Raw genomic sequence first — 10,323 nt, 5'->3', positions numbered from 1 at the left:
AAAAAGAGTCCAGAATTGGAGGGCTGTGATTTGTAAGACTATAAGGAGCAGCTGATGGTACAATGCTTACTCTGACAGCATTCACCTAGTTGACAAAATGAAACAAAGCGATTACAATCCTCATTCGAAAACACTGGTATAACAGCAGGTAGCAGGAGGAGACACAATATTGCTAATAGTCTCAAACAGAGTTTTAGAGTTTCTTTTCTTGACTGATATCACTTTCTTAAAATAAGATGTTCTAGCATCCTTGATCATCCCATTTAGGTAGAACATGAGTTCTTTAAGATGCAGCTGATGTACTTGATGCAGTGTCACTTTCCATAAGCGCTCAGAATTCCGACATACACGTCTCAAACTGCGAATGGCATCATTTATCCAATGGTGATGTATTAACGGCTGAAATCTTACGGACCTTAAGTGAAGCCACATTGTCTAGTAACATAGTGCAATGATCATTAAACGACTGTAATGAAGCGTCAATGTCATTTGAAACATCAATCGCACTTGAATCAAAAGCGGCTGAGAAGTTCTCGACAGCAAGTTGGTCAATGCTGCGAGAGCAGGACGCCTGTTTGATCGGGCAGGCCACAATGTCAACAGCAAGATCAAATAAAATACATTTGTGGTCACTAATAAATACATCATCGATGGATACAGAGCCAATATTTAGACTGTGAGAGAAAAACTAAATTGAGAGTGTGACCCTTACAGTGCGTAGGACCTAGGACATGTTGAGTAAAGTTAAAAGACATCATAATATCAGAAAACTCAGAAGCCACTTTACAAGCATCATTATCAACGTGAATATTAAAATCGCCGACAATAACAACTCTGTTCAGCTTAATAATTGATGAGAGAAAATCTGTAAACTCACTGAAGAAAGATGCTGTGGGCCCAGGCGGCCGATAAACTAAGAATAAAATGAGTTTGAGCGCCCAATTTTAGCTATTTGCAATTCAAATGAAGTGTACATACCAGCACCCATCATATGGCAGGTGAACTTCTTTTTAAAAACCAGAGCAAGTCATCCACCTTGGTCTACGAGTCTAGGCGTACTGATAAAAGAACAATCCACCAGACAGAGCTCGATCAAGTGAGAGTAATCCATGCTGCATTGCCATGTCTCTGTCAAAAACATAAAATCCAAGTTTTTGGAAGAAAATAGATTGCCCAAAACAAAAAAAATTGTTTGAAATTGAGTGGGCATTTATTAGAGCCATCTTAATTGGCGTAGAAGCAGCACCTGAAGCAGAGGGAGGGGCACGCGGCAGTGATCTCAAGTGCACAGCGCACACACCGCGCCGGACAGGTGGATTCCTCAAGAGCAGAGAACCCACGGCCTGTGGGACGTCAGGGATAATCGAACGAAGGCCGATGGTCTGGACCCACCACGATGAAGCCCCGACGTCAGGAGCTTTTTAAGATGCACCTGCCTCCCAGCTCTTTCCTGTTTGTCGATGTTTCTTCGCACGCCCCGAAAGGCACTCTCCACTTAGTATTCAGGCAGCAGGTATTGACAGCCAGCCTGGCACTGGAAAAGCATCCGGACCACACCAGGTACAAACTCCCCTCCATTCCACCATAGCAGATTGGATCGAAAGAATAGTATGATGATCATACACCCATGCTGCTGATACGGCATTCGTGGACAAACTTAAAAACAGTAAAGTAAAACAATAAAAACAAATCGAGGTGAGCATCCAGCCACAGCAGCAAAGCTAAACACAGGCGCCATGCCGTAACCGAAAGTGTCATGAAATCTGGAAGAGAACTGACAACTATGATGTGACTGAGCTGCTTTCAGCAATGTTAACCTTGACAATACATTTTAGAACAGAGATCAGTGCAGCCTGGTGCTTAAGAAAAGTCTTCACAAGGAAGAGAACAAGAATGCTGATTTGGGGAATTATGTCAGAATATATATAAGCAGGACTCCTAATCACAATTGGTGCTTCCACTGTCTGTCACGCCTAGGGTGTTTCCTAGAATTTGAAAGAGAAACACAGTACACCCCCACAGTACAAACCACAATAGTCTAATGCATTTTAAAATGAAAAGCAGAGTAAAAACAGCCCTAATGTGATGTGCATCTCTACATGGTGAGCCTGCACAGATGAGAAGCACAGAAACATTAGTGCTCAAGTATTGTTAGTCAGTACTTCAATTCAATTCAATTCACCTTTATTTGTATAGCGCTTATACAATGTAGATTGTGTCAAAGCAGCTTCACATAAAAGGTCACAGTAAATAGGAACAGTGTAGTTAAGTTTGTAGTGTTTAAGTTCAGTTCAGTTTAGCTCAGTTCAGTGTGGTTTAATAATCACTACTGAGAGTCCAAATACTGAAGAGCAAATCCAACGATGCGCAGCTCTACAGATCCTGAACCATGCAAGCCAGTGGCGACAGCGGAGAGGGAAAAAAACTTCACTAAAGGCGGAAGTGAAGAAAAAAAACCTTGAGAGAAACCAGGCTCAGTTGGGCATGACCATTTTAATTTCTCCGCTGGCCAAACGTCTTGTGCAGAGCTGCAGTCTCAGTGGCGGAGGCTGGAAGCTGGCGGAGGCTGGAAGCTGGCCTCAGCGAAGACTCGTCTGTCTCTGGAGCGTCACAGGAATCAGTCTCATGTTCTCCACTCCTCCAAGACCACCACAGTAGCTGCTCAGGATTCGGCCAGGTCCAGGATATGGAAACCTTGGGATCATCTCGTCGTTGGTCTTGGATCGAATCAGTGACTCTGCATAGTCTGAGGGCCTCGGGAAGAGTATCCCGAGGTGGAAATGGAGAATAAAGAAAATAATTAGCGTAGCTGATGTTCACAGTGTATATCAGCAAGATGCATAACCTGTGTGGAAGCCCCCTAAGTGGTGCACTAAGTGTATGCTTTACTGAACAGATAGGTCTTTAATCTAGTTTTGAATTGGGAGAGTGTGTCTGAGCCTCGGACGTTATCAGGAAGGCTATTCCAGAGTTTAGGAGCTATAAATGAGAAGGCTCGACCTCCTTTACTCGACTTTGCTATTCTAGGTACTACCAGAAGCCCTGAGTTTTGAGACCTTAAAGAGCAAGTTGGATTGTAGCGAGACAGAAGATTGGTTAGATAAACAGGAGCTAGATTATTTAAAGCTTTATATGTAAGAAGCAATATTTTAAAATCAATACGAAACTTAACAGGCAGCCAGTGTAAGGAGGATAAAATTGGGGTGATGTGATCAAATTTTCTAGACCTGGTTAGAGCTCTGGCAGCTGCATTTTGTACTAATTGTACTCAACAGAAATCTTTCTGTGTATTTTATCCTGTTCATAAATACATACAGTGCAGGACTGTGTCGCAGGTGAGGACACAGTGACACAATTTAAATCCCCATAGGGAGATTTATTAGAGAGTGGAGCAGAAAAGGTGTTGTTGAGGAACTACGTGAGCAGATTGGACATTGCTGACAGAATCAACATACCTTCCCCTTTCAGTCCTGGTCAGCAGTACTGGTCTTGGAGTTGTTGGACGGTGGCCCTTACCGCATGATGCCTGTTAAAGGCCATATGTAAGGCCAACATCAGATCCTGAGTCCTAGAACATGGTGCCACTAGCCGGCATTTTCCTCACCCCTACGAAGAGCGACCCAGTACAACAGATCATTCTTGCTCACAAAATAACAGGCTGGGTGAGGCCCAAGCTGCTGGACCTCCTGGTCCACCAGGTGGACTCTGGACGAGCCCTTCTAAAGGCTCCTATCCATTCGCTGCTCTTGGAGTAAGGAACTTCTGGTCATGAGCTAAAGAACAGTCTCTGAGGGAGGGGAAACATATTACTTCTGTTCCATGTTCCATGTCCCGCATCATGGTAAACAGAGACAGCAGCAATATAGATTTTCAGTCTGGATGGTGACAGCCTCTGCTTCATCAGTTTGGGAGTCCTCTCTGTAAGAGGTGCACCATTCAACAAATAGACTCAGTGATGGTGTTAATCACTGCTGGCTGTAGGTCACCTGAGTCTTCTGTGTCTTGTCTATGGTCCAGACATGGAAGATCCATAGATCTGAATGCAGTGTCAAATGGTGCCCCGTCCCTGAGATCCTTCTTTGCGAAAAAGCCTTGTGAGAAAGTGGCGATGGATTTAGCAAATGCAAACAGGTTGATATGGGCTTCTCTGAAATGTTCCCATTTCACCTGGTCTGCACCAGGGTGTATTCTCCCAGAAGTTTGAGTTGCTATAAGAGCCTGTTGACTGCAAGGTTGAGGAATATGAATGGCATGCAGTGATTTCAGTTTGACTCCATTGGTGCAAACAGTAAACAACCCCCCACCCTTCATTCCCTCCCAGATGGTCAATATATGCTACCCCTAGCAGTGCTGTTGATCCTGACCCGGATGTGTTTACCTTCCAACACCAATCAGAAACAGTGGAGAGCAACAAACAATTTAAACAGCTTTAGGGAATTGATATGCCACCCGCTGCTGCATGCTCATTGCACTTCTGCCTATGCCAGTACTGGAAGCTTCTGTCATGACAACGGCATGCCAGGACAGCTGTTCTAAGGGCTTGATGGCTTGTAGAAATACAAAGGCCATCCAAGGACTGAAGGTGTGACTATGCTCATAAAGGTACTCTACCGTGAAGCCAGCGCTGATGTGGTCTCATATGTAACAACCAAAGAAGCATAGTCACGCCTGGAATGCCATATGCCCTAGAAGCCTTTGAAAAAAAAAATCAGCGGGACCACCGTTTTCCTGATTATTATTTTCAGACAGGCCAGCACTGACCGAGTCCATCTCCATCCGAAGATAAGAGCATGGTAGAGAGCTTGCCCTTTTCTCGGTTGACCCAAAGCCCCAACAGGTCAAGGTCCCAGAGCACCATGTGCCTGTGCATAATCTGTTAGAATGCAAATGGCTGCTAGATGGAGTGGCGATAGGGCTCCCTCCACAAGTTGGTGAAAACCGGTGGACACAGAGACAGCCCAAATGGGAGGATTTGTACTACTAACACACAAACCGCAGAAATGGTCTGTGAAAAGGGAGAATCAAATCATAAAAGTACATATCCTTCAGGTCTGAAGCTGCAAAGTAATTCTGTGGATGGACACACTGGAGGATGCATTTATGTGCAAGCATTTTGAAAGGCATCTTGTGCAGATAGCGATTAATAAAGTGCAGATCCAAGATCAGTCCGCAATTCCACATTACATCTTGGCTGAAGTGACCAGCTCAATAGAATTCTTCTGTGCACGCCCTTGAAATTGTGAGGTCTCTTGACAAACAGATTCACAAATCAACTCTGATCCTCAGTATAAGCGACCACAAAGAGTTGGGGTGAGTTTGTCAGCTTAAGTCTTTGCTTATGGCACCATCACTGATGCACCAGTGGTGAGGCAGCACAGGGTGGTAATGTGGTAATGTTTGGAGGCAGGACATGCCAAATAAGAACTGGAAGAGAGACTGTCACTCATTATACTCCCAGACACCTGTGTAAAGGATGGAGGAATGGGGGAAATAGCTCATCCCCTAATGCACCAGAGCTTGTAACAATTTGTTTCAAAGCTGCAGCCCGGAAGGCAGTGCTTCCTAGTCTCAAGGTTTTACACCTAGAGATAGAAAAAAAATGGCTTTTTTTAGGTTGTTGTAAAGAATAAAGGTTTCAATTTTAGCCATTTCAATAATAAATCACGCTTATTTCTGCTCAACAAAACAGCCACGCACAGCCATAACACAAGCTCAGAGCATCCAACTCTTCCAGCATTTCCACGGAATCCCTACTAGCCTTCGTGGTCATATCGATTATGCCATCAGAATCATCCCCCCAAGGGGATTCTTTCCTTTCTCACTTACTGTCTAAAGCATCATCAACTGTTATTTCTGAACAAAGTCAACTTGGACAAAGGGTTATTCACACAAGCAGCACCTTTGTAGTACATATAAATACATTTAGATCATTTACTTTAAAGGGCACCTAGGTTACCCCTTTTTTCAGATTTTATATGAGTCTTTTGTGTCTCCAGAATGTGTCTGTAAAGTTTCAGCTCAAAACAACCATCAGATTTTTTATTATACATATTAATATATTCTATTTTATACATTTTTGCACCAGGAGGCAGTTTTGGTGTACTGCGCCTTTAAGGCTAGTCCTCCCCGTCCTTTCTGCGTGCCTTAATCTCCTCTCTCGGCTGCATCAGACAACAGACAGTCATAAAGGAAGAAGATCTCACGTAGCGTTTGTGAGAAATACTACAGTAAGAACTTTACCAATGAGTATTTGATGTAGAGTTGCTACAATGAGTCACACACAATGTCGTTACAAAGTTCACGCGCACACACACAGATACACACACAGACACAGCGCAGACACGACACGCACACAGACACAGCGCGGACATGACACACACAGACACAGACAGCGTGCGCATTTAGCTTTGCATGCAAATGTGACAGGCTACAGGTTAATCTCCACTGCTCAATGAATATCTCTTATGTTAATGTACAAAATAAACCTGATTAAACATCCACAAACCGGGATTAAAGCGTCTTCTTTTATAATTGTTCTGACACGCGGCTGTGCTGATGAAGTAAATCTGAAGTATATCGCTGTAATTCATTACACACATGCACTGTTTTAAAACATTTTAAACTTGTAAAACTCACTCTTGATCATATTTGATGATGTTTGATGATCCTAGCGAACTGAACAGACATTTTATTCCCAGGCATTTTATTCAAACAGACATTTTATTCCCAGGACTGGGTGTGTTTATATCACCCCAATATGACGGTCTATACACTATACTTACACATTTGTCTGTCCAAACAGTTTGAAAAGTTGATTTTTCACCATAGGTGCCCTTTAATCATTACTATTGTAATGTGAAAAGAGTTGCAACCAGCACAACAACAAACAAATTCTGAATACAATCACCTACTGCTCCTTTAACTTGACAACAGATCTGTAAACTCAAAAATAACATTTCAGCACACACGATTGTGGGGAGACTAAAATCAATAGTAATTGAAAAGTCTTCTGTAAAAGAAGGCAATTGGAAAACCTGCCTTTTGCTAGTCCAGATTTAAGACCTACAACACAATATTTCAGTAAATTGAAGACTTTTTAAGGCCTAAAATTTTTATTTTGAGATTTAAGACTTTAAGACCCCACTGAAACCCTGCAAAATATTTTTTTTAACTGCACAAACTGCAAATGTGATAATGGTGTCCCCTGCATGAATAATTAAAAACAAACTTACTCATCAGAGAGTAGGCCTTCATCCTCCACTGAATCAAATGCGACCGAAGTGATGCTTTATTCCACTCAACATGTCCAGTCCTCTTCCACAAGTAATAAAAAGTAGATGCATAGACACGTTTTTTGTTCATTTGTTTGTTCATTAAGGACAAACTCGGGCAGTAAATTTCTTCAGCTTTGTCTGTCTTCAGTTCAGTTTAGACTTCCTACTCTCAAACATCCCTTCAGCTCCCCCTACTGCAGACTGACTGTAAGTAGCATTCCTGCTAGTCTAATCGAGAAGGGTGATCCTGCACAACTGGAGTGGCTGCACTTTCAGGACCGTACGTTTAGGACCGCATCTTTAGGACCCTAGTTTTTTGTGACATCGCCACCTGCCGGATTAGATCATAGACGCTCTAATAAGATGGACGACATGGATGGCAAGAATAATGTGAGTACCGATTTTCTTTTAGGTTTTATTTTAAACTGTAAAAGAAGGTGTTTATTTAGTACTGTTGATTTATACTGTGATTTATACTGTGCAAAGTCTATGCAAAAATGCCCGATTAGCCCACACGATTTACCCCAGTTTCAAGGGTCTCGGACAAAAATTGTGGAAAGTTATGTTACGATATGCGACGATTTTTTTCCCAGAAGAAAATCTAATAATATTGAGTGTGGAGAAGTTTACACAGGTAAAATGAGAGCTGCTAACTATTAATAAATTTTTCCCACGAATTGGGAATACATTTTCTAATTGTATTAAATATTACAATGTTCTCAATTCGTGGCCATGGTTTAATGAAACTGTTGATTTAATGGCGTGTTGACTTAACGGCTAATCATTTTAAAAAGTACGTTGATGTGTGAGATGTTTCAGATTTACCTATATTTTTCTGTAAAAGTGTAAAAACGTCTTCTACTCATTGTTTTATCACATTAGCCAAGTATAAATCAGGCCTTGACCATATAGAGTCTTATTATCATGTATTATGTCTACACATTAATATCTATGTTTATTGTGTAGGCATGTTAATGTCTATCTACCTGGCCAATATGAAGTGATGGCCAATATAATTGAAAACAAACTATAGGAATATTTTCGCTGAGGTTATCTCAAACTGTTGGGTAACACTTTATAAAAACTGCATACTATAAATTATTAAGCATTAACAAATGGTTAACTTATTACTTTATTATTTGTTTAGCATTAAATCTACATTAATAGACATAGTTAAGCAGTTTATAAATACAGTTACAAATGCTAGCTGTATTCTTGAATTAATAGCACCTCTATGATGTGCTTGCTTGTTTTTTTGTATTTGTTAATTATTTGTTTCATTTCATTATTTTTGTTTCATTACAAAATTAAGTATTATTTAAGCAAATGAATGACAGTGATTAAAACAAAACAATAAAAAATAAAACTTTACAAAATCAAATAAAAAAACAAATCTTTGCAATCTAAAGATAACATTACTGTACAGTTTAAACCACAGCATAACATTAAAAATGTTTTATCATATTGCGAAATAGTGATATTTTGATGTTTTATCAAATTTAATTTTTAAAATGTAATGTTATTCTTACTTAAAAATAGCAAAGATTTTTTTTTCATTTGATACTGAGCCTTGTCATTTATAAGAGATCTACAAATCATAAATATTCCACACTTTAGATTAGGTCACAAAACTAAGAAGTTGAGCTAATACCAGATTTATTAATTTACAGAGTAACTATTACTCTATGCCTGAAAAATAAGATGTATACATGTTCATTAATCACTAAAGCACCAATTACTCTTAAATAACTGGTATGTAAATAATGCAATACTTCATTATTGAAAAAAGAATCGCATTATAAATAAAGAATACAGCATCTGCAGCTGTATTTAAACTACTTACTAATGTCTGTTATTGTAGATTTAATGCTTAGCAAGTGATGAACTAACTATTTGTTAATTCTTAAGAAATTATTCATAGTATGCAGCTATTTAATTACCAAATACACTAACTATTAGGCTCTCTCTTTTTCAAGATGCATATAACGATCCAACAAGGGAGATCCCTGCCTGAATTGAAGAGATGCTGTATGATACAGTACACATGCTATATGATACAGTACACAGGCTGTACTGATATATTTTGACTGCATTCCTATAGGCTATACTGATATATTTTGACTACGTTCCTATAGGCTGTACTGGTGTATTTTGCCTGTGTTCTTATAGGCTGTACTGGTATATTTTGCCTACGTTCCTATAGACTGTACTGATATTCTCAGCCTGCGTTCTTATCCTTTTCTTTTCTTTTTTTGTAGAAATCTTGCACAACAAATTGATCCTGGAAACTGGACTGAGAAGACTGGGCATGATGTTGCTGTGACTAAACAAATGGCTATTTCAAACAAATATAACTACAAGAGATAGACAGTGGCTTTCATCTGCATCTTTTTTTGTTACTTTTAGGGCTTGCCACGCCAGAGCTGTGGTAATGAATGTGGGGTTTTTATGCTTATGGTGAGGTCTAAGGTTTTTAACTAAGTATAAACAAGCCTTTGTCAACACTGTGAATAAAAGCTTTTCCATCTTTTCTATTGCAGTATACCCTTTGCTCTGTGACCGGTGTGGCAATTGAATTCCAGGAGGTAAGTTTGTTTAAAGCAGCGATGTCCAAACGGTCCTGGAGGTCCGGTGTCCTGCAGATTTTAGCTCTAACTTGCCTCAACACACCTGTAAAGATGTTTCTAGAAAGCCTAGCAAGAGCTTGATTAGCTAGCCCAGGCGTGTTTGATTGTGGTTGGAACTAAAATTTGCATGACACTGGCCCTCCAGGACTAAGTTTGGACACCCCTGATTTAGAGAAAATGTTAGAAAAAAATTCTCACTTTAAATGTTTGTTTGTATACTCTTCATCCTGAAGAAAATGGACACATCATGAATTATAAGACTTCAAAATAGAAGGGTATGGCACCTCTGTAACACTTTTGAAAATTTTCATGTGCTGTTTTCCATTTTATATATATATATATATATATATATTGGATGTTATCATATGTGTTTGCTGGATAATGTATAATAAAGTATAATGACTGTCATCGTCATCTTAAGA

Source organism: Danio aesculapii, chromosome 1 (genome assembly GCF_903798145.1).
Source record: "Danio aesculapii chromosome 1, fDanAes4.1, whole genome shotgun sequence".
In the NCBI taxonomy this organism is placed as follows: Eukaryota; Metazoa; Chordata; class Actinopteri; order Cypriniformes; family Danionidae; genus Danio; species Danio aesculapii.
The sequence above is the reverse complement of the archived record's forward strand: the minus strand, read 5'-3'. Positions refer to the sequence as shown.